The sequence below is a fragment of the Lissotriton helveticus genome, chromosome 8 (assembly GCF_964261635.1).
Source record: "Lissotriton helveticus chromosome 8, aLisHel1.1, whole genome shotgun sequence".
Classification (NCBI taxonomy): domain Eukaryota; kingdom Metazoa; phylum Chordata; class Amphibia; order Caudata; family Salamandridae; genus Lissotriton; species Lissotriton helveticus.
The window spans coordinates 50328115-50348957 of record NC_136069.1 but is presented as its reverse complement, the minus strand read 5'-3'; the positions used below and the strand labels follow the sequence as shown (position 1 = coordinate 50348957).

The following is a 20843-nucleotide window of genomic DNA, read 5'->3' as shown; positions in this document are numbered from 1 at the left end:
AACATTCATAGTCTAACCTGAAAGCAAGAAATGTGGAAGCAAGTTTAGAAGGAGGACAGAAAGCAAAGTCTATGTTAAATTGCTTGTGTTGTATATCAGTTGGAAAGAATTTGATGAATAGAGAAAAAAGTAGTACAGCTGATTCCAAGACCTATTTTGTTAGACGCAAGGAACCTCTCAACTGTGCCGAAACCCGGGATTGAACCAGGGACCTTTAGATCTTCAGTCTAACGCTCTCCCAACTGAGCTATTTCGGCCTGCTGCTAGCTGTGGTCTTCATACTTTGATTTGAACCATTCAACAAACTAGATGCATGACCTGGATATTTACCCTTATATGTTAGAGATATGTTTTAAGGAGTCCTGTATCATTCAGCAGTTAACTTGTGCAATGGGTAAATAGCGTTTTTGGGATCCTAGTTAGGTAGCGTTTTTTTAACTCTGAATGGACTAGCACTATATTACCCAGACGTATTTGGCCTGAGTAGGTAAGCAATGTCATCTGACTACTGACATCTGTGTTCAAGGGGAAGTTGAAGGTAAGGCAGACAAGAGGTTACTTTACAAAAAAGCATGAAATGGGAAACATTCATAGTCTAACCTGAAGGCAAGAAATGTGGAAGCAAGTTTAGAATGAGGACAGAAAGCAAAGTCTATGTTAAATTGCTTGTGTTGTATATCAGTTGGAAAAAATTTGATGAATAGAGAAAAAAGTACTGCAGCAGATTTCAAGACCTATTTTGTTGAAAGCAAGGAACCTCTCAACTGTGCCGAAAACCGGGATTGAAACAGGGACCTTTAGATCTTCAGTCTAACGCTCTCCCAACTGAGCTATTTCGGCCTGCTGCTAGCTCTGGTCTTCATACTTTGATTTGAACCATTCACCAAACTAGATGCATGACCTGGATATTTACCCTTATATGTTAGAGATATGTTTTAAGGAGTCCTGTATCATTCAGCAGTTAACTTGTGCAATGGGTAAATAGCGTTTTTGGGATCCGGGTTAGGTAGCGTTTTTTTAACTCTGAATGGACTAGCACTATATTACCCAGACGTATTTGGCCTGAGTAGGTAAGCAATGTCATCTGACTACTGACATCTGTGTTCAAGGGGAAGTTGAAGGTAAGGCAGACAAGAGGTTACTTTACAAAAAAGCATGAAATGGGAAACATTCATAGTCTAACCTGAAGGCAAGAAATGTGGAAGCAAGTTTAGAAGGAGGACACAAAGCAAAGTCTATGTTAAATTGCTTGTGTTGTATATCAGTTGGAAAGAATTTGATGAATAGAGAAAAAAGTACTACAGCTGATTCCAAGACCTATTTTGTTAGAAGCAAGGAACCTCTCAACTGTGCCGAAACCCGGGATTGAACCAGAGACCTTTAGCTCTTCAGTCTAACGCTCTCCCAACTGAGCTATTTCGGCCTGCCGCTAGCTGAGGTCTTCATACTTTGATTTGAACCATTCAACAAACTAGATGCATGACCTGGATATTTACCCTTATATGTTAGAGATATGTTTTAAGGAGTCCTGTATCATTCAGCAGTTAACTTGTGCAATGGGTAAATAGCGTTTTTGGGATCCGGGTTAGGTAACGTTTTTTTAACTCTGAATGGACTAGCACTATATTACCCAGACGTATATGGCCTGAGTAGGTAAGCAATGTCATCTGACTACTGACATCTGTGTTCAAGGGGAAGTTGAAGGTAATGCAGACAAGAGTTTACTTTACAAAAAAGCATGAAATGGGAAACATTCATAGTCTAACCTGAAGGCAAGAAATGTGGAAGCAAGTTTAGAAGGAGGACAGAAAGCAATGTCTATGTTAAATTGCTTGTGTTGTATATCAGTTCGAAGAAATTTGATGAATAGAGAAAAAAGTACTGCAGCAGATTTCAAGACCTATTTTGTTGAAAGCAAGGAACCGCTCAACTGTGCCGAAAACCGGGATTGAAACAGGGACCTTTAGATCTTCAGTCTAACGCTCTCCCAACTGAGATATTTCGGCCTGCTGCTAGCTGTGGTCTTCATACTTTGATTTGAACCATTCAACAAACTAGATGCATGACCTGGATATTTACCCTTATATGTTAGAGATATGTTTTAAGGAGTCCTGTATCATTCAGCAGTTAACTTGTGCAATGGGTAAATAGCATTTTTGGGATCCGGGTTAGGTAGCGTTTTTTTAACTCTGAATGGACTAGCACTATATTACCCAGACGTATGTGGCCTGAGTAGGTAAGCAACGTCATCTGACTACTGACATCTGTGTTCAAGGGGAAGTTGAAGGTAATGCAGACAAGAGTTTACATTACAAAAAAGCATGAAATGGGAAACATTCATAGTCTAACCTGAAGGCAAGAAATGTGGAAGCAAGTTTAGAAGGAGGACAGAAAGCAAAGTCTATGTTAAATTGCTTGTGTTGTATATCAGTTGGAAAAAATTTGATGAATAGATAAAAAAGTACTACAGCTGATTCCAAGACCTTTTTTGTTAGAAGCAAGGAACCTCTCAACTGTGCCGAAACCCGGGATTGAACCAGGGACCTTTAGATCTTCAGTCTAACGCTCTCCCAACTGAGCTATTTCGGCCTGCTGCTAGCTGTGGTCTTCATACTTTGATTTGAACCATTCAACAAACTAGATGCATGACCTGGATATTTACCCTTATATGTTAGAGATATGTTTTAAGGAGTCCTGTATCATTCAGCAGTTAACTTGTGCAATGAGTAAACAGCATTTTTGGGATCCGGGTTAGGTAGCGTTTTTTTAACTCTGTATGGACTAGTACTATATTACCCAGACGTATGTGGCCTGAGTAGGTAAGCAAAGTCATCTGACTACTGACATCTGTGTTCAAGGGGAAGTTGAAGGTAATGCAGACAGGAGTTTACATTACAAAAAAGCATGAAATGGGAAACATTCATAGTCTAACCTGAAGGCAAGAAATGTGGAAGCAAGTTTAGAAGGAGGACAGAAAGCAAAGTCTATGTTAAATTGCTTGTGTTTTATTTCAGTTGAAAGAAATTTGATGAATAGAGAAAAAAGTACTACAGCTGATTCCAAGATCTATTTTGTTAGAAGCAAGGAACCTCTCAACTGTGCCGAAACCCGGGATTGAACCAGGGACCTTTAGATCTTCAGTCTAACGCTCTCCCAACTGAGCTATTTCGGCCTGCTGCTAGCTGAGGTCTTCATACTTTGAATTGAACCATTCAACAAACTAGATGCATGACCTGGATATTTACCCTTATATGTTAGAGATATGTTTTAAGGAGTCCTGTATCAGTCAGCAGTTAACTTGTGCAATGGGTAAATAGCGTTTTTGGGATCCGGGTTAGGTAGCGTTTTTTTAACTCTGAATGGACTAGCACTATATTACCCAGACGTATGTGGCCTGAGTAGGTAAGCAATGTCATCTGACTACTGACATCTGTGTTCAAGGGGAAGTTGAAGGTAATGCAGACAAGAGTTTACTTTACAAAAAAGCATGAAATGGGAAACATTCATAGTCTAACCTGAAGGCAAGAAATGTGGAAGCAAGTTTAAAGGAGGACAGAAAGTAAAGTCTATGTTAAATTGCTTGTGTTGTATATCAGTTGGAAAAAAATGTTATGAATAGAGAAAAAAGTACTACAGCTGATTCCAAGACCTATTTTGTTAGAAGCATGGAACTTCTCAACTGTGCAGAAACCCGGGATTGCAGCAGGGACCTTTAGATCTTCAGTCTAACGCTCTCCCAACTGAGCTAGTTCGGCCTGCTGCTAGCTGAGGTCTTCATACTTTGATTTGAACCATTCAACAAACTAGATGCATGACCTGGATATTTACCCTTATATGTTAGAGATATGTTTTAAGGAGTCCTGTATCATTCAGCAGTTAACTTGTGCAATGGGTAAATAGCGTTTTTGGGATCCGGGTTAGGTAGCGTTTTTTTAACTCTGAATGGACTAGCACTATATTACCCAGACGTATTTGGCCTGAGTAGGTAAGCAATGTCATCTGACTACTGACATCTGTGTTCAAGGGGAAGTTGAAGGTAAGGCAGACAAGAGGTTACTTTACAAAAAAGCATGAAATGGGAAACATTCATAGTCTAACCTGAAGGCAAGAAATGTGGAAGCAAGTTTAGAATGAGGACAGAAAGCAAAGTCTATGTTAAATTACTTGTGTTGTATATCAGTTGGAAAAAATTTGATGAATAGAGAAAAAAGTACTGCAGCAGATTCCAAGACCTCTTTTGTCAGAAGCAAGGAACCTCTCAACTGTGCCGAAACCCGGGATTGAACCAGGGACTTTCAGATCTTCAGTCTAACGCTCTCCCAACTGAGCTATTTCGGCCTGCTGCTATCTGTGGTCTTCATACTTTGATTTGAACCATTCAACAAACTAGATGCATGACCTGGATATTTACCCTTATATGTTAGAGATGTGTTTTAAGGAGTCCTGTATCATTCAGCAGTTAACTTGTGCAATGGGTAAATAGCGTTTTTGGGATCCGGGTTAGGTAACGTTTTTTTAACTCTGAATGGACTAGCACTATATTACCCAGACGTATGTGGCCTGAGAAGGTAAGCAATGTCATCTGACTACTGACATCTGTGTTCAAGGGGAAGTTGAAGGTAATGCAGACAAGAGTTTACATTACAAAAAAGCATGAAATGGGAAACATTCATAGTCTAACCTGAAGGCAAGAAATGTGGAAGCAAGGTTAGAAGGAGGACACAAAGCAAAGTCTATGTTAAATTGCTTGTGTTGTATATCAGTTAGAAAAAATTTGATGAATCGTGAAAAAAGTACTACAGCTGATTCCAAGACCTATTTTGTTAGAAGCAAGGAACCTCTCAACTGTGCCGAAACCCGGGATTGAACCAGGGACATTTAGATCTTCAGTATAACGCTCTCCCAACTGAGCTATTTCGGCATGCTGCTAGCTGTGGTCTTCATACTTTGATTTGAACCATTCAACAAACTAGATGCATGACCTGGATATTTACACTTATATGTTAGAGATATGTTTTAAGGAGTCCTGTATCATTCAGCAGTTAACTTGTGCAATGGGTAAATAGCGTTTTTGGGTTCCGGGTTAGGTAACGTTTTTTTAACTCTGAATGGACTAGCACTATATTACCCAGACGTATGTGGCCTGAGAAGGTAAGCAATGTCATCTGACTACTGACATCTGTGTTCAAGGGGAAGTTGAAGGTAATGCAGACAAGAGTTTACATTACAAAAAAGCATGAAATGGGAAACATTCATAGTCTAACCTGAAGGCAAGAAATGTGGAAGCAAGGTTAGAAGGAGGACACAAAGCAAAGTCTATGTTAAATTGCTTGTGTTGTATATCAGTTAGAAAAAATTTGATGAATGGTGAAAAAAGTACTACAGCTGATTCCAAGACCTATTTTGTTAGAAGCAAGGAACCTCTCAACTGTGCCAAAACCCGGGATTGAACCAGGGACCTTTAGATCCTCAGTCTAACGCTCTCCCAACTGAGCTATTCCGGCCTGCTGCTAGCTGTGGTCTTCATACTTTGATTTGAACCATTCAACAAACTAGATGCATGACCTGGATGTTTACCCTTATATGTTAGAGATATGTTTTAAGGAGTCCTGTATCATTCAGCAGTTAACTTGTGCAATGGGTAAATAGAGTTTTGGGATCCGGGTTAGGTAGCGTTTTTTTAACTCTGAATGGACTAGCACTATATTACCCAGACGTATGTGGCCTGAGTAGGTAAGCAACGTCATCTGACTACTGACATCTGTGTTCAAGGGGAAGTTGAAGGTAAGGCAGACAAGAGTTTACATTACAAAAAAGCATGAAATGGGAAACATTCATAGTCTAACCTGAAGGCAAGAAATGTGGAAGCAAGTTTAGAAGGAGGACACAAAGCAAAGTCTATGTTAAATTGCTTGTGTTGTATATCAGTTGGAAAGAATTTGATGAATAGAGAAAAAAGTACTACAGCTGATTCCAAGACCTATTTTGTTAGAAGCAAGGAACCTCTCAACTGTGCCGAAACCCGGGATTGAACCAGAGACCTTTAGCTCTTCAGTCTAACGCTCTCCCAACTGAGCTATTTCGGCCTGCCGCTAGCTGAGGTCTTCATACTTTGATTTGAACCATTCAACAAACTAGATGCATGACCTGGATATTTACCCTTATATGTTAGAGATATGTTTTAAGGAGTCCTGTATCATTCAGCAGTTAACTTGTGCAATGGGTAAATAGCGTTTTTGGGATCCGGGTTAGGTAACGTTTTTTTAACTCTGAATGGACTAGCACTATATTACCCAGACGTATGTGGCCTGAGTAGGTAAGCAACGTCATCTGACTACTGACATCTGTGTTCAAGGGGAAGTTGAAGGTAATGCAGACAAGAGTTTACATTACAAAAAAGCATGAAATGGGAAACATTCATAGTCTAACCTGAAGGCAAGAAATGTGGAAGCAAGTTTAGAAGGAGGACAGAAAGCAAAGTCTATGTTAAATTGCTTGTGTTGTATATCAGTTGGAAAAAATTTGATGAATAGATAAAAAAGTACTACAGCTGATTCCAAGACCTTTTTTGTTAGAAGCAAGGAACCTCTCATCTGTGCCGAAACCCGGGATTGAACCAGGGACCTTTTGATCTTCAGTCTAACGCTCTCCCAACTGAGCTATTTCAGCCTGCTGCTAGCTGTGGTCTTCATACTTTGATTTGAACCATTCAACAAACTAGATGCATGACCTGGATATTTACACTTATATGTTAGAGATATGTTTTAAGGAGTCCTGTATCATTCAGCAGTTAACTTGTGCAATGGGTAAATAGCGTTTTTGGGTTCCGGGTTAGGTAACTTTTTTTAACTCTGAATGGACTAGCACTATATTACCCAGACGTATGTGGCCTGAGAAGGTAAGCAATGTCATCTGACTACTGACATCTGTGTTCAAGGGGAAGTTGAAGGTAATGCAGACAAGAGTTTACATTACAAAAAAGCATGAAATGGGAAACATTCATAGTCTAACCTGAAGGCAAGAAATGTGGAAGCAAGGTTAGAAGGAGGACACAAAGCAAAGTCTATGTTAAATTGCTTGTGTTGTATATCAGTTAGAAAAAATTTGATGAATGGTGAAAAAAGTACTACAGCTGATTCCAAGACCTATTTTGTTAGAAGCAAGGAACCTCTCAACTGTGCCAAAACCCGGGATTGAACCAGGGACCTTTAGATCCTCAGTCTAACGCTCTCCCAACTGAGCTATTCCGGCCTGCTGCTAGCTGTGGTCTTCATACTTTGATTTGAACCATTCAACAAACTAGATGCATGACCTGGATGTTTACCCTTATATGTTAGAGATATGTTTTAAGGAGTCCTGTATCATTCAGCAGTTAACTTGTGCAATGGGTAAATAGAGTTTTGGGATCCGGGTTAGGTAGCGTTTTTTTAACTCTGAATGGACTAGCACTATATTACCCAGACGTATGTGGCCTGAGTAGGTAAGCAACGTCATCTGACTACTGACATCTGTGTTCAAGGGGAAGTTGAAGGTAAGGCAGACAAGAGTTTACATTACAAAAAAGCATGAAATGGGAAACATTCATAGTCTAACCTGAAGGCAAGAAATGTGGAAGCAAGTTTAGAAGGAGGACACAAAGCAAAGTCTATGTTAAATTGCTTGTGTTGTATATCAGTTGGAAAGAATTTGATGAATAGAGAAAAAAGTACTACAGCTGATTCCAAGACCTATTTTGTTAGAAGCAAGGAACCTCTCAACTGTGCCGAAACCCGGGATTGAACCAGAGACCTTTAGCTCTTCAGTCTAACGCTCTCCCAACTGAGCTATTTCGGCCTGCCGCTAGCTGAGGTCTTCATACTTTGATTTGAACCATTCAACAAACTAGATGCATGACCTGGATATTTACCCTTATATGTTAGAGATATGTTTTAAGGAGTCCTGTATCATTCAGCAGTTAACTTGTGCAATGGGTAAATAGCGTTTTTGGGATCCGGGTTAGGTAACGTTTTTTTAACTCTGAATGGACTAGCACTATATTACCCAGACGTATGTGGCCTGAGTAGGTAAGCAACGTCATCTGACTACTGACATCTGTGTTCAAGGGGAAGTTGAAGGTAATGCAGACAAGAGTTTACATTACAAAAAAGCATGAAATGGGAAACATTCATAGTCTAACCTGAAGGCAAGAAATGTGGAACCAAGTTTAGAAGGAGGACAGAAAGCAAAGTCTATGTTAAATTGCTTGTGTTGTATATCAGTTGGAAAAAATTTGATGAATAGATAAAAAAGTACTACAGCTGATTCCAAGACCTTTTTTGTTAGAAGCAAGGAACCTCTCATCTGTGCCGAAACCCGGGATTGAACCAGGGACCTTTTGATCTTCAGTCTAACGCTCTCCCAACTGAGCTATTTCGGCCTGCTGCTAGCTGTGGTCTTCATACTTTGATTTGAACCATTCAACAAACTAGATGCATGACCTGGATATTTACCTTTATATGTTAGAGATATGTTTTAAGGAGTCCTGTATCATTCAGCAGTTAACTTGTGCAATGAGTAAACAGCATTTTTGGGATCCGGGTTAGGTAGCGTTTTTTTAACTCTGAATGGACTAGTACTATATTACCCAGACGTATGTGGCCTGAGTAGGTAAGCAAAGTCATCTGACTACTGACATCTGTGTTCAAGGGGAAGTTGAAGGTAATGCAGACAGGAGTTTACATTACAAAAAAGCATGAAATGGGAAACATTCATAGTCTAACCTGAAGGCAAGAAATGTGGAAGCAAGTTTAGAAGGAGGACAGAAAGCAAAGTCTATGTTAAATTGCTTGTGTTTTATTTCAGTTGAAAGAAATTTGATGAATAGAGAAAAAAGTACTACAGCTGATTCCAAGATCTATTTTGTTAGAAGCAAGGAACCTCTCAACTGTGCCGAAACCCGGGATTGAACCAGGGACCTTTAGATCTTCAGTCTAACGCTCTCCCAACTGAGCTATTTCGGCCTGCTGCTAGCTGAGGTCTTCATACTTTGAATTGAACCATTCAACAAACTAGATGCATGACCTGGATATTTACCCTTATATGTTAGAGATATGTTTTAAGGAGTCCTGTATCAGTCAGCAGTTAACTTGTGCAATGGGTAAATAGCGTTTTTGGGATCCGGGTTAGGTAGCGTTTTTTTAACTCTGAATGGACTAGCACTATATTACCCAGACGTATGTGGCCTGAGTAGGTAAGCAATGTCATCTGACTACTGACATCTGTGTTCAAGGGGAAGTTGAAGGTAATGCAGACAAGAGTTTACTTTACAAAAAAGCATGAAATGGGAAACATTCATAGTCTAACCTGAAGGCAAGAAATGTGGAAGCAAGTTTAAAGGAGCACAGAAAGTAAAGTCTATGTTAAATTGCTTGTGTTGTATATCAGTTGGAAAAAAATGTTATGAATAGAGAAAAAAGTACTACAGCTGATTCCAAGACCTATTTTGTTAGAAGCATGGAACTTCTCAACTGTGCAGAAACCCGGGATTGCAGCAGGGACCTTTAGATCTTCAGTCTAACGCTCTCCCAACTGAGCTAGTTCGGCCTGCTGCTAGCTGAGGTCTTCATACTTTGATTTGAACCATTCAACAAACTAGATGCATGACCTGGATATTTACCCTTATATGTTAGAGATATGTTTTAAGGAGTCCTGTATCATTCAGCAGTTAACTTGTGCAATGGGTAAATAGCGTTTTTGGGATCCGGGTTAGGTAGCGTTTTTTTAACTCTGAATGGACTAGCACTATATTACCCAGACGTATTTGGCCTGAGTAGGTAAGCAATGTCATCTGACTACTGACATCTGTGTTCAAGGGGAAGTTGAAGGTAAGGCAGACAAGAGGTTACTTTACAAAAAAGCATGAAATGGGAAACATTCATAGTCTAACCTGAAGGCAAGAAATGTGGAAGCAAGTTTAGAATGAGGACAGAAAGCAAAGTCTATGTTAAATTACTTGTGTTGTATATCAGTTGGAAAAAATTTGATGAATAGAGAAAAAAGTACTGCAGCAGATTCCAAGACCTCTTTTGTCAGAAGCAAGGAACCTCTCAACTGTGCCGAAACCCGGGATTGAACCAGGGACTTTCAGATCTTCAGTCTAACGCTCTCCCAACTGAGCTATTTCGGCCTGCTGCTATCTGTGGTCTTCATACTTTGATTTGAACCATTCAACAAACTAGATGCATGACCTGGATATTTACCCTTATATGTTAGAGATGTGTTTTAAGGAGTCCTGTATCATTCAGCAGTTAACTTGTGCAATGGGTAAATAGCGTTTTTGGGATCCGGGTTAGGTAACGTTTTTTTAACTCTGAATGGACTAGCACTATATTACCCAGACGTATGTGGCCTGAGAAGGTAAGCAATGTCATCTGACTACTGACATCTGTGTTCAAGGGGAAGTTGAAGGTAATGCAGACAAGAGTTTACATTACAAAAAAGCATGAAATGGGAAACATTCATAGTCTAACCTGAAGGCAAGAAATGTGGAAGCAAGGTTAGAAGGAGGACACAAAGCAAAGTCTATGTTAAATTGCTTGTGTTGTATATCAGTTAGAAAAAATTTGATGAATCGTGAAAAAAGTACTACAGCTGATTCCAAGACCTATTTTGTTAGAAGCAAGGAACCTCTCAACTGTGCCGAAACCCGGGATTGAACCAGGGACATTTAGATCTTCAGTATAACGCTCTCCCAACTGAGCTATTTCGGCATGCTGCTAGCTGTGGTCTTCATACTTTGATTTGAACCATTCAACAAACTAGATGCATGACCTGGATATTTACACTTATATGTTAGAGATATGTTTTAAGGAGTCCTGTATCATTCAGCAGTTAACTTGTGCAATGGGTAAATAGCGTTTTTGGGATCCGGGTTAGGTAACGTTTTTTTAACTCTGAATGGACTAGCACTATATTACCCAGACGTATGTGGCCTGAGTAGGTAAGCAACGTCATCTGACTACTGACATCTGTGTTCAAGGGGAAGTTGAAGGTAATGCAGACAAGAGTTTACATTACAAAAAAGCATGAAATGGGAAACATTCATAGTCTAACCTGAAGGCAAGAAATGTGGAAGCAAGTTTAGAAGGAGGACAGAAAGCAAAGTCTATGTTAAATTGCTTGTGTTGTATATCAGTTGGAAAAAATTTGATGAATAGATAAAAAAGTACTACAGCTGATTCCAAGACCTTTTTTGTTAGAAGCAAGGAACCTCTCATCTGTGCCGAAACCCGGGATTGAACCAGGGACCTTTTGATCTTCAGTCTAACGCTCTCCCAACTGAGCTATTTCAGCCTGCTGCTAGCTGTGGTCTTCATACTTTGATTTGAACCATTCAACAAACTAGATGCATGACCTGGATATTTACACTTATATGTTAGAGATATGTTTTAAGGAGTCCTGTATCATTCAGCAGTTAACTTGTGCAATGGGTAAATAGCGTTTTTGGGTTCCGGGTTAGGTAACGTTTTTTTAACTCTGAATGGACTAGCACTATATTACCCAGACGTATGTGGCCTGAGAAGGTAAGCAATGTCATCTGACTACTGACATCTGTGTTCAAGGGGAAGTTGAAGGTAATGCAGACAAGAGTTTACATTACAAAAAAGCATGAAATGGGAAACATTCATAGTCTAACCTGAAGGCAAGAAATGTGGAAGCAAGGTTAGAAGGAGGACACAAAGCAAAGTCTATGTTAAATTGCTTGTGTTGTATATCAGTTAGAAAAAATTTGATGAATGGTGAAAAAAGTACTACAGCTGATTCCAAGACCTATTTTGTTAGAAGCAAGGAACCTCTCAACTGTGCCAAAACCCGGGATTGAACCAGGGACCTTTAGATCCTCAGTCTAACGCTCTCCCAACTGAGCTATTCGGGCCTGCTGCTAGCTGTGGTCTTCATACTTTGATTTGAACCATTCAACAAACTAGATGCATGACCTGGATGTTTACCCTTATATGTTAGAGATATGTTTTAAGGAGTCCTGTATCATTCAGCAGTTAACTTGTGCAATGGGTAAATAGAGTTTTGGGATCCGGGTTAGGTAGCGTTTTTTTAACTCTGAATGGACTAGCACTATATTACCCAGACGTATGTGGCCTGAGTAGGTAAGCAACGTCATCTGACTACTGACATCTGTGTTCAAGGGGAAGTTGAAGGTAAGGCAGACAAGAGTTTACATTACAAAAAAGCATGAAATGGGAAACATTCATAGTCTAACCTGAAGGCAAGAAATGTGGAAGCAAGTTTAGAAGGAGGACACAAAGCAAAGTCTATGTTAAATTGCTTGTGTTGTATATCAGTTGGAAAGAATTTGATGAATAGAGAAAAAAGTACTACAGCTGATTCCAAGACCTATTTTGTTAGAAGCAAGGAACCTCTCAACTGTGCCGAAACCCGGGATTGAACCAGAGACCTTTAGCTCTTCAGTCTAACGCTCTCCCAACTGAGCTATTTCGGCCTGCCGCTAGCTGAGGTCTTCATACTTTGATTTGAACCATTCAACAAACTAGATGCATGACCTGGATATTTACCCTTATATGTTAGAGATATGTTTTAAGGAGTCCTGTATCATTCAGCAGTTAACTTGTGCAATGGGTAAATAGCGTTTTTGGGATCCGGGTTAGGTAACGTTTTTTTAACTCTGAATGGACTAGCACTATATTACCCAGACGTATGTGGCCTGAGTAGGTAAGCAACGTCATCTGACTACTGACATCTGTGTTCAAGGGGAAGTTGAAGGTAATGCAGACAAGAGTTTACATTACAAAAAAGCATGAAATGGGAAACATTCATAGTCTAACCTGAAGGCAAGAAATGTGGAAGCAAGTTTAGAAGGAGGACAGAAAGCAAAGTCTATGTTAAATTGCTTGTGTTGTATATCAGTTGGAAAAAATTTGATGAATAGATAAAAAAGTACTACAGCTGATTCCAAGACCTTTTTTGTTAGAAGCAAGGAACCTCTCATCTGTGCCGAAACCCGGGATTGAACCAGGGACCTTTTGATCTTCAGTCTAACGCTCTCCCAACTGAGCTATTTCGGCCTGCTGCTAGCTGTGGTCTTCATACTTTGATTTGAACCATTCAACAAACTAGATGCATGACCTGGATATTTACCTTTATATGTTAGAGATATGTTTTAAGGAGTCCTGTATCATTCAGCAGTTAACTTGTGCAATGAGTAAACAGCATTTTTGGGATCCGGGTTAGGTAGCGTTTTTTTAACTCTGAATGGACTAGTACTATATTACCCAGACGTATGTGGCCTGAGTAGGTAAGCAAAGTCATCTGACTACTGACATCTGTGTTCAAGGGGAAGTTGAAGGTAATGCAGACAGGAGTTTACATTACAAAAAAGCATGAAATGGGAAACATTCATAGTCTAACCTGAAGGCAAGAAATGTGGAAGCAAGTTTAGAAGGAGGACAGAAAGCAAAGTCTATGTTAAATTGCTTGTGTTTTATTTCAGTTGAAAGAAATTTGATGAATAGAGAAAAAAGTACTACAGCTGATTCCAAGATCTATTTTGTTAGAAGCAAGGAACCTCTCAACTGTGCCGAAACCCGGGATTGAACCAGGGACCTTTAGATCTTCAGTCTAACGCTCTCCCAACTGAGCTGTTTCGGCCTGCTGCTAGCTGAGGTCTTCATACTTTGAATTGAACCATTCAACAAACTAGATGCATGACCTGGATATTTACCCTTATATGTTAGAGATATGTTTTAAGGAGTCCTGTATCAGTCAGCAGTTAACTTGTGCAATGGGTAAATAGCGTTTTTGGGATCCGGGTTAGGTAGCGTTTTTTTAACTCTGAATGGACTAGCACTATATTACCCAGACGTATGTGGCCTGAGTAGGTAAGCAATGTCATCTGACTACTGACATCTGTGTTCAAGGGGAAGTTGAAGGTAATGCAGACAAGAGTTTACTTTACAAAAAAGCATGAAATGGGAAACATTCATAGTCTAACCTGAAGGCAAGAAATGTGGAAGCAAGTTTAAAGGAGGACAGAAAGTAAAGTCTATGTTAAATTGCTTGTGTTGTATATCAGTTGGAAAAAAATGTTATGAATAGAGAAAAAAGTACTACAGCTGATTCCAAGACCTATTTTGTTAGAAGCATGGAACTTCTCAACTGTGCAGAAACCCGGGATTGCAGCAGGGACCTTTAGATCTTCAGTCTAACGCTCTCCCAACTGAGCTAGTTCGGCCTGCTGCTAGCTGAGGTCTTCATACTTTGATTTGAACCATTCAACAAACTAGATGCATGACCTGGATATTTACCCTTATATGTTAGAGATATGTTTTAAGGAGTCCTGTATCATTCAGCAGTTAACTTGTGCAATGGGTAAATAGCGTTTTTGGGATCCGGGTTAGGTAGCGTTTTTTTAACTCTGAATGGACTAGCACTATATTACCCAGACGTATTTGGCCTGAGTAGGTAAGCAATGTCATCTGACTACTGACATCTGTGTTCAAGGGGAAGTTGAAGGTAAGGCAGACAAGAGGTTACTTTACAAAAAAGCATGAAATGGGAAACATTCATAGTCTAACCTGAAGGCAAGAAATGTGGAAGCAAGTTTAGAATGAGGACAGAAAGCAAAGTCTATGTTAAATTACTTGTGTTGTATATCAGTTGGAAAAAATTTGATGAATAGAGAAAAAAGTACTGCAGCAGATTCCAAGACCTCTTTTGTCAGAAGCAAGGAACCTCTCAACTGTGCCGAAACCCGGGATTGAACCAGGGACTTTCAGATCTTCAGTCTAACGCTCTCCCAACTGAGCTATTTCGGCCTGCTGCTATCTGTGGTCTTCATACTTTGATTTGAACCATTCAACAAACTAGATGCATGACCTGGATATTTACCCTTATATGTTAGAGATGTGTTTTAAGGAGTCCTGTATCATTCAGCAGTTAACTTGTGCAATGGGTAAATAGCGTTTTTGGGATCCGGGTTAGGTAACGTTTTTTTAACTCTGAATGGACTAGCACTATATTACCCAGACGTATGTGGCCTGAGAAGGTAAGCAATGTCATCTGACTACTGACATCTGTGTTCAAGGGGAAGTTGAAGGTAATGCAGACAAGAGTTTACATTACAAAAAAGCATGAAATGGGAAACATTCATAGTCTAACCTGAAGGCAAGAAATGTGGAAGCAAGGTTAGAAGGAGGACACAAAGCAAAGTCTATGTTAAATTGCTTGTGTTGTATATCAGTTAGAAAAAATTTGATGAATCGTGAAAAAAGTACTACAGCTGATTCCAAGACCTATTTTGTTAGAAGCAAGGAACCTCTCAACTGTGCCGAAACCCGGGATTGAACCAGGGACATTTAGATCTTCAGTATAACGCTCTCCCAACTGAGCTATTTCGGCATGCTGCTAGCTGTGGTCTTCATACTTTGATTTGAACCATTCAACAAACTAGATGCATGACCTGGATATTTACACTTATATGTTAGAGATATGTTTTAAGGAGTCCTGTATCATTCAGCAGTTAACTTGTGCAATGGGTAAATAGCGTTTTTGGGTTCCGGGTTAGGTAACGTTTTTTTAACTCTGAATGGACTAGCACTATATTACCCAGACGTATGTGGCCTGAGAAGGTAAGCAATGTCATCTGACTACTGACATCTGTGTTCAAGGGGAAGTTGAAGGTAATGCAGACAAGAGTTTACATTACAAAAAAGCATGAAATGGGAAACATTCATAGTCTAACCTGAAGGCAAGAAATGTGGAAGCAAGGTTAGAAGGAGGACACAAAGCAAAGTCTATGTTAAATTGCTTGTGTTGTATATCAGTTAGAAAAAATTTGATGAATGGTGAAAAAAGTACTACAGCTGATTCCAAGACCTATTTTGTTAGAAGCAAGGAACCTCTCAACTGTGCCAAAACCCGGGATTGAACCAGGGACCTTTAGATCCTCAGTCTAACGCTCTCCCAACTGAGCTATTCCGGCCTGCTGCTAGCTGTGGTCTTCATACTTTGATTTGAACCATTCAACAAACTAGATGCATGACCTGGATGTTTACCCTTATATGTTAGAGATATGTTTTAAGGAGTCCTGTATCATTCAGCAGTTAACTTGTGCAATGGGTAAATAGAGTTTTGGGATCCGGGTTAGGTAGCGTTTTTTTAACTCTGAATGGACTAGCACTATATTACCCAGACGTATGTGGCCTGAGTAGGTAAGCAACGTCATCTGACTACTGACATCTGTGTTCAAGGGGAAGTTGAAGGTAAGGCAGACAAGAGTTTACATTACAAAAAAGCATGAAATGGGAAACATTCATAGTCTAACCTGAAGGCAAGAAATGTGGAAGCAAGTTTAGAAGGAGGACACAAAGCAAAGTCTATGTTAAATTGCTTGTGTTGTATATCAGTTGGAAAGAATTTGATGAATAGAGAAAAAAGTACTACAGCTGATTCCAAGACCTATTTTGTTAGAAGCAAGGAACCTCTCAACTGTGCCGAAACCCGGGATTGAACCAGAGACCTTTAGCTCTTCAGTCTAACGCTCTCCCAACTGAGCTATTTCGGCCTGCCGCTAGCTGAGGTCTTCATACTTTGATTTGAACCATTCAACAAACTAGATGCATGACCTGGATATTTACCCTTATATGTTAGAGATATGTTTTAAGGAGTCCTGTATCATTCAGCAGTTAACTTGTGCAATGGGTAAATAGCGTTTTTGGGATCCGGGTTAGGTAACGTTTTTTTAACTCTGAATGGACTAGCACTATATTACCCAGACGTATGTGGCCTGAGTAGGTAAGCAACGTCATCTGACTACTGACATCTGTGTTCAAGGGGAAGTTGAAGGTAATGCAGACAAGAGTTTACATTACAAAAAAGCATGAAATGGGAAACATTCATAGTCTAACCTGAAGGCAAGAAATGTGGAAGCAAGTTTAGAAGGAGGACAGAAAGCAAAGTCTATGTTAAATTGCTTGTGTTGTATATCAGTTGGAAAAAATTTGATGAATAGATAAAAAAGTACTACAGCTGATTCCAAGACCTTTTTTGTTAGAAGCAAGGAACCTCTCATCTGTGCCGAAACCCGGGATTGAACCAGGGACCTTTTGATCTTCAGTCTAACGCTCTCCCAACTGAGCTATTTCGGCCTGCTGCTAGCTGTGGTCTTCATACTTTGATTTGAACCATTCAACAAACTAGATGCATGACCTGGATATTTACCTTTATATGTTAGAGATATGTTTTAAGGAGTCCTGTATCATTCAGCAGTTAACTTGTGCAATGAGTAAACAGCATTTTTGGGATCCGGGTTAGGTAGCGTTTTTTTAACTCTGAATGGACTAGTACTATATTACCCAGACGTATGTGGCCTGAGTAGGTAAGCAAAGTCATCTGACTACTGACATCTGTGTTCAAGGGGAAGTTGAAGGTAATGCAGACAAGAGTTTACATTACAAAAAAGCATGAAATGGGAAATATTCATAGTCTAACCTGAAGGCAAGAAATGTGGAAGCAAGTTTAGAAGGAGGACAGAAAGCAAAGTCTATGTTAAATTGCTTGTGTTTTATTTCAGTTGAAAGAATTTTGATGAATAGAGAAAAAAGTACTACAGCTGATTCCAAGATCTATTTTGTTAGAAGCAAGGAACCTCTCAACTGTGCCGAAACCCGGGATTGAACCAGGGACCTTTAGATCTTCAGTCTAACGCTCTCCCAACTGAGCTATTTCGGCCTGCTGCTAGCTGAGGTCTTCATACTTTGAATTGAACCATTCAACAAACTAGATGCATGACCTGGATATTTACCCTTATATGTTAGAGATATGTTTTAAGGAGTCCTGTATCAGTCAGCAGTTAACTTGTGCAATGGGTAAATAGCGTTTTTGGGATCCGGGTTAGGTAGCGTTTTTTTAACTCTGAATGGACTAGCACTATATTACCCAGACGTATGTGGCCTGAGTAGGTAAGCAATGTCATCTGACTACTGACATCTGTGTTCAAGGGGAAGTTGAAGGTAATGCAGACAAGAGTTTACTTTACAAAAAAGCATGAAATGGGAAACATTCATAGTCTAACCTGAAGGCAAGAAATGTGGAAGCAAGTTTAAAGGAGGACAGAAAGTAAAGTCTATGTTAAATTGCTTGTGTTGTATATCAGTTGGAAAAAAATATTATGAATAGAGAAAAAAGTACTACAGCTGATTCCAAGACCTATTTTGTTAGAAGCATGGAACTTCTCAACTGTGCAGAAACCCGGGATTGCAGCAGGGACCTTTAGATCTTCAGTCTAACGCTCTCCCAACTGAGCTAGTTCGGCCTGCTGCTAGCTGAGGTCTTCATACTTTGATTTGAACCATTCAACAAACTAGATGCATGACCTGGATATTTACCCTTATATGTTAGAGATATGTTTTAAGGAGTCCTGTATCATTCAGCAGTTAACTTGTGAAATGGGTAAATAGCGTTTTTGGGATCCGGGTTAGGTAGCGTTTTTTTAACTCTGAATGGACTAGCACTATATTACCCAGACGTATTTGGCCTGAGTAGGTAAGCAATGTCATCTGACTACTGACATCTGTGTTCAAGGGGAAGTTGAAGGTAAGGCAGACAAGAGTTTACTTTACAAAAAAGCATGAAATGGGAAACATTCATAGTCTAACCTGAAGGCAAGAAATGTGGAAGCAAGTTTAGAAGGAGGACTGAAAGCAAAGTCTATGTTAAATTGCTTGTGTTGTATATCAGTTCGAAAAAATTTGATGAATAGAGAAAAAAGTACTGCAGCAGATTTCAAGACCTATTTTGTTGAAAGCAAGGAACCTCTCAACTGTGCCGAAAACCGGGATTGAAACAGGGACCTTTAGATCTTCAGTCTAACGCTCTCCCAACTGAGATATTTCGGCCTGCTGCTAGCTGTGGTCTTCATACTTTGATTTGAACCATTCAACAAACTTTGATGCATGACCTGGATATTTACCCTTATATGTTAGAGATATGTTTTAAGGAGTCCTGTATCATTCAGCAGTTAACTTGTGCAATGGGTAAATAGCATTTTTGGGATCCGGGTTAGGTAGCGTTTTTTTAACTCTGAATGGACTAGCACTATATTACCCAGACGTATGTGGCCTGAGTAGGTAAGCAACGTCATCTGACTACTGACATCTGTGTTCAAGGGGAAGTTGAAGGTAATGCAGACAAGAGTTTACATTACAAAAAAGCATGAAATGGGAAACATTCATAGTCTAACCTGAAGGCAAGAAATGTGGAAGCAAGTTTAGAAGGAGGACAGAAAGCAAAGTCTATGTTAAATTGCTTGTGTTGTATATCAGTTGGAAAGAATTTGATGAATAGAGAAAAAAGTACTACAGCTGATTCCAAGACCTATTTTGTTAGACGCAAGGAACCTCTCAACTGTGCCGAAACCCGGGATTGAACCAGGGACCTTTAGATCTTCAGTCTAACGCTCTCCCAACTGAGCTATTTTGGCCTGCTGCTAGCTGTGGTCTTCATACTTTGATTTGAACCATTCAACAAACTAGATGCATGACCTGGATATTTACCCTTATATGTTAGAGATATGTTTTAAGGAGTCCTGTATCATTCAGCAGTTAACTTGTGCAATGGGTAAATAGCGTTTTTGGGATCCGGGTTAGGTAGCGTTTTTTTAACTCTGAATGGACTAGCACTATATTACCCAGACGTATTTGGCCTGAGTAGGTAAGCAATGTCATCTGACTACTGACATCTGTGTTCAAGGGGAAGTTGAAGGTAAGGCAGACAAGAGGTTACTTTACAAAAAAGCATGAAATGGGAAACATTCATAGTCTAACCTGAAGGCAAGAAATGTGGAAGCAAGTTTAGAATGAGGACAGAAAGCAAAGTCTATGTTAAATTACTTGTGTTGTATATCAGTTGGAAAAAATTTGATGAATAGAGAAAAAAGTACTGCAGCAGATTCCAAGACCTATTTTGTCAGAAGCAAGGAACCTCTCAACTGTGCCGAAAACCGGGATTGAACCAGGGACCTTTAGATCTTCAGTCTAACGCTCTCCCAACTGAGCTATTTCGGCCTGCTGCTAGCAGTGGTCTTCATACTTTGATTTGAACCATTCAACAAACTAGATGCATGACCTGGATATTTACCCTTATATGTTAGAGATATGTTTTAAGGAGTCCTGTATCATTCAGCAGTTAACTTGTGCAATGGGTAAATAGCGTTTTTGGGATCCGGGTTAGGTAACGTTTTTTTAACTCTGAATGGACTAGCACTATATTACCCAGACGTATGTGGCCTGAGTAGGTAAGCAACGTCATCTGACTACTGACATCTGTGTTCAAGGGGAAGTTGAAGGTAATGCAGACAAGAGTTTACATTACAAAAAAGCATGAAATGGGAAACATTCATAGTCTAACCTGAAGGCAAGAAATGTGGAAGCAAGTTTAGAAGGAGGACACAAAGTAAAGTCTATGTTAAATTGCTTGGTTGTATATCAGTTGGAAAGAATTTGATGAATAGAGAAAAAAGTACTACAGCTGATTCCAAGACCTATTTTGTTAGAAGCAAGGAACCTCTCAACTGTGCCGAAACCCGGGATTGAACCAGGGACCTTTAGATCTTCAGTCTAACGCTCTTCCAACTGAGCTATTTCGGCCTGCCGCTAGCTGAGGTCTTCATACTTTGATTTGAACCATTCAACAAACTAGATGCATGACCTGGATATTTACCCTTATATGTTAGAGATATGTTTTAAGGAGTCCTGTATCATTCAGCAGTTAACTTGTGCAATGAGTAAATAGCATTTTTGGGATCCGGGTTAGGTAGCGTTTTTTTAACTCTG

The 20843-nt window shown here is 39.7% G+C and overlaps 14 non-coding genes across 14 annotated transcripts; all 14 read right to left on the bottom strand.

The window, feature by feature from the left end:
• Window positions 1-184: 184 nt before the first annotated feature.
• On the bottom strand, window positions 185-257 carry TRNAF-GAA (transfer RNA phenylalanine (anticodon GAA)). Its single transcript has one exon. It is a non-coding gene; the product is annotated as a tRNA-Phe (tRNA).
• A 2259-nt stretch (window positions 258-2516) lies between these two features.
• TRNAF-GAA (transfer RNA phenylalanine (anticodon GAA)) lies at window positions 2517-2589 on the bottom strand. The gene has a single exon. It is a non-coding gene; the product is annotated as a tRNA-Phe (tRNA).
• A 510-nt stretch (window positions 2590-3099) lies between these two features.
• On the bottom strand, window positions 3100-3172 carry TRNAF-GAA (transfer RNA phenylalanine (anticodon GAA)). Its single transcript has one exon. It is a non-coding gene; the product is annotated as a tRNA-Phe (tRNA).
• A 2259-nt stretch (window positions 3173-5431) lies between these two features.
• Window positions 5432-5504, bottom strand: TRNAL-GAG (transfer RNA leucine (anticodon GAG)). Its single transcript has one exon. It is a non-coding gene; the product is annotated as a tRNA-Leu (tRNA).
• A 1674-nt stretch (window positions 5505-7178) lies between these two features.
• On the bottom strand, window positions 7179-7251 carry TRNAL-GAG (transfer RNA leucine (anticodon GAG)). Its single transcript has one exon. It is a non-coding gene; the product is annotated as a tRNA-Leu (tRNA).
• A 1092-nt stretch (window positions 7252-8343) lies between these two features.
• TRNAF-GAA (transfer RNA phenylalanine (anticodon GAA)) lies at window positions 8344-8416 on the bottom strand. Its single transcript has one exon. It is a non-coding gene; the product is annotated as a tRNA-Phe (tRNA).
• A 510-nt stretch (window positions 8417-8926) lies between these two features.
• Window positions 8927-8999, bottom strand: TRNAF-GAA (transfer RNA phenylalanine (anticodon GAA)). The gene has a single exon. It is a non-coding gene; the product is annotated as a tRNA-Phe (tRNA).
• A 2842-nt stretch (window positions 9000-11841) lies between these two features.
• Window positions 11842-11914, bottom strand: TRNAL-GAG (transfer RNA leucine (anticodon GAG)). The gene has a single exon. It is a non-coding gene; the product is annotated as a tRNA-Leu (tRNA).
• A 1092-nt stretch (window positions 11915-13006) lies between these two features.
• Window positions 13007-13079, bottom strand: TRNAF-GAA (transfer RNA phenylalanine (anticodon GAA)). Its single transcript has one exon. It is a non-coding gene; the product is annotated as a tRNA-Phe (tRNA).
• A 2842-nt stretch (window positions 13080-15921) lies between these two features.
• On the bottom strand, window positions 15922-15994 carry TRNAL-GAG (transfer RNA leucine (anticodon GAG)). The gene has a single exon. It is a non-coding gene; the product is annotated as a tRNA-Leu (tRNA).
• Window positions 15995-17086: 1092 nt separating this feature from the next.
• Window positions 17087-17159, bottom strand: TRNAF-GAA (transfer RNA phenylalanine (anticodon GAA)). Its single transcript has one exon. It is a non-coding gene; the product is annotated as a tRNA-Phe (tRNA).
• Window positions 17160-17669: 510 nt separating this feature from the next.
• On the bottom strand, window positions 17670-17742 carry TRNAF-GAA (transfer RNA phenylalanine (anticodon GAA)). Its single transcript has one exon. It is a non-coding gene; the product is annotated as a tRNA-Phe (tRNA).
• Window positions 17743-19419: 1677 nt separating this feature from the next.
• On the bottom strand, window positions 19420-19492 carry TRNAF-GAA (transfer RNA phenylalanine (anticodon GAA)). Its single transcript has one exon. It is a non-coding gene; the product is annotated as a tRNA-Phe (tRNA).
• Window positions 19493-20584: 1092 nt separating this feature from the next.
• Window positions 20585-20657, bottom strand: TRNAF-GAA (transfer RNA phenylalanine (anticodon GAA)). Its single transcript has one exon. It is a non-coding gene; the product is annotated as a tRNA-Phe (tRNA).
• Window positions 20658-20843: the final 186 nt, after the last annotated feature.